Source organism: Carlito syrichta, unplaced genomic scaffold, assembly GCF_000164805.1.
Source record: "Carlito syrichta isolate Samal-C Ts95f unplaced genomic scaffold, Tarsius_syrichta-2.0.1 Scaffold303178, whole genome shotgun sequence".
Lineage (NCBI taxonomy): Eukaryota > Metazoa > Chordata > Mammalia > Primates > Tarsiidae > Carlito > Carlito syrichta.
Genome location: NW_007247274.1, coordinates 573,461 through 576,696, shown reverse-complemented (window position 1 = coordinate 576,696; position 3,236 = coordinate 573,461).

Below are 3,236 nucleotides of genomic sequence, written 5' to 3'. Positions count from 1 at the left end.
TATCTAACTTCCCTTTAGTAGCTCTATTTCCAGTTAGGAACCTTGAGTTAACCTATGAATATTTTTGGTCTCCACAATGTCATTGAGTGAATATCTTTTTTTTCTATGTATTACATATTTTTTGAATCATTGAAAAGTCATCTCCTTCAAGCTTGACATCATGTGTTTAAATTGAGACAGAATCACAGAGTAGCTCAAAGTGTGGACTGTAGTGCCAAATGGCCAGGATTTAAATCCTTTCTCTGTCATTTACCAGTTGTGTAACCTCCAGATAAGTTAACTATTCTCAACAAGTCTCCATTTCCTCATCTTTAAGATGAAGAAACTAATGATCTTTCCTTCACAGCCTTGTTGAGAGAGTCAACTGATACAATGCCTGGAATGCAATTAGCACAGGGCCTGACTCTTAATAACTGCCCAATAAATATCAACTACTGGGCAACCCCTTTGGGTCCCTACCACTGTGGGAGCTTTTCTGTCCTCTCAATAAATCCTGCTTTCTCAAAAAAAGAAAAAAAGTTAAAAACTGCTATTCAGTCTGTGGTCTACATGTGTCTTCCATTTTTGAGAATCTCTCAGCCTATTTCAAACATAGTGTCATCGACATCATAAAAACTCCCACACAAAGTCATGCCTGCAAATTATATTCATCCTTCCTCTCTATAGACACAAGATGTGAAACTGTATTTCCCATCAACCATAAATATAAGTAGAACCAGGTCTACTTGTGTTCCCCAATTACAGATAATACATGGAAAAGGATTTTGTTCGTTATTGAGAGCTTTACAAAGAAAAGATCTTGGTTTTATTTCCTTCTCCTCGTTTCATCTACATGCTAACAGGCAGGAACCGAACAGCTGTCCTTCCCTCTTGCATTCCTGTTACCTACCTCATTCCCATCTGAGTCCCCAAATGACAGAAGCATCGCTAGGGTGGCAGAGGGTGAGGGAAGATTCTTTCTCCATTGGCTGCCATCATCAGCAGACACCAAATTTCCCCCACCCAAGATTGGACCATTTTCCCCATTAAGTGGGGAAACTTCCATTCACTGGGGAAAATGGTCCCTTAGAGCATTTGCTCTCTTTGGAAAAAAGAGGTAGGAATAAAACATGAAATATGGAACTATATGGCTATTCCCATCTGGATATACCTCAGAGCTGACTTGCAGGGTTCAAAAGCAGATTTAGTAGGAGATACAAGTTGGATTTTGTATCTGTTGCCCCTGAATTTAGCAAAACTATATGATGATGACTTTGAGTTGTGGAGTGAGTCTGCCTGGATTCTAACCTCCGCTTTGCCACTTCCTTTCTGTGTGAATTTGGACTGAACCCCATCTGCAAGTGAGAATGATGGCTCTGCCCTCACATGGGAGATATGACCACAAGAGAGCTGCTGTGCTTAAGGTATGTGTGTGGCATAACGCCCAGTCCTTGTTAAACCTGGGTTAAACATTTGCTGGGCAGGATAAGTGGTGTCCTTCAAGGACAATTAAAGTTTCCCCTCCTGAGGACTTCCCTGAATACTTATCCCTCACTTGACTCTTAGCTTTAATTCGTCTGTTTCTTTACATGCACAAGTCTTTCTTTCCAACCAATTATGGTCCTATAGTTTCTTCCATTCTTTTATTAGTCTCAGGACTCCCTGAAAAGCCTAGGATGACACCTGTACCAGTTGGTTCTTGTTGTGTAACAGATCAGCTTAAAACTTAGTGAATTAAAATAACTTATTTGGCTGGGCTCGGTGGCTCATTCTGTAATCCCGCGCCTTTGGGAGGCTGAGGTGAGTGGATTGCCTGAGCCCGCGGGTTCGAGACCCATTTGGGCAACTTGGTGAGCCCTCATCTCTACAATAAAATCAAAAAATGAGCTGGGCGTAGTAGTGCGCACCTATAGTTCCAGCTACTTGGAAGGCTAAGGCAGAAGGATCTCCAGAGCCCAGCAGGCGAGGCTGCGGTGGCTGGGAGCGGCCACCGCACTCCAGTCTGGGCGACAGAGTGAGACTCCAACTCAAAAAAAAATAATAATAAAAAATAACTCATTTGGCTCATCATTTTGCAGGTTAGCTATCGGGGTTGGGCTTGGCTGGGCAGTTCTGGTCCTGGCTGGGCTCCGCAGAGCTCAGTTGGGCTGGTTCATGTGTCTAAGGTCAGCTGGAGGCCAACTGGGGAGGCTGGCTTGTCAGGGCTTCATCTTGGATGGCTACATGCCTGGAGTTTCTTCCCATGTGGTCTCTTTTCTCCAGTAAACTGGCTGGGGCTTGCTGACATGCTTGCTGCAGAATCCAAGAGCGCCAAGATGGGGTAGGTTCTGAGGTGTAAGTGCTATTCAAGTCCTTGCTTCCATCACGTTTGTCTTTTGCCATATTACCACCAGCAAGCCACAGGGCCAAGCCCAGAGCCAGCATGGGAGGGATGCCCAAAGGCATGGGTATCAGGAGGTATGGGCAAATTGGGGCCATTTCTGCGAGAGTCTGATTCAGCACCTCATAGAATTTTCACGACTGTTTATCATACGGGTGGTCACAATCTGGCCCCCTCTCCAGGCTGGGGAGTTGCCAGAAGCCACTGAGTCTCCACATTGGTCTCTGAGGCAAGAGCCCCAGTCAAATCCTCAGGTCCAAGGATGCCACACTGGCTGCCAGGTGTGAAGTGTCTGTGACTCTTGTCGGCTCCGCCTAAGAGGACAAAGTATGTCTACCTTCTCCTCATGCAGGTATCCAGGAATTCATGGCTCAGAATTCCAAGGGTGCTGTTCACTTCATTGCTTGTGTGAATTCACTCCCTTAATTGCAGTGCCCAGCCCGTGCAACCATAAGCTTCAATGCTGAGGTCTCAAGCAGATTCTCTCTCTGGTGGATGTGCAGGTTTCTTTTTTCTTCAACCCGACTTGGGGAGCTAGGTGACAGTTTAGGCAAAAGAGGGGAGAGTTGTCACAGACACTAATTCTTACATGTGTTCAGAGGGAGTTCACCTCTAGCCTATCTCCATCCCCTGCAAACTCAGCAGCTCACACCAGAAACTCTCAAGCAAGGTCCCTTCTAGCTCTCACCTTCTCAGTAGTTCACAAACATAAAACACCCATCCATACCACTCTTGTGGTATGATGGGGGAGGGGGAAGAAATGGAAAGGGAACTAGCATCTTTCTGAGGCTGGTTAGGTCCCAGGCACTTTATACATATTATCTACTTTATTTTTATTTATTTATTTATTTTTGAGTTGGAGTCTCACTCTGTCACC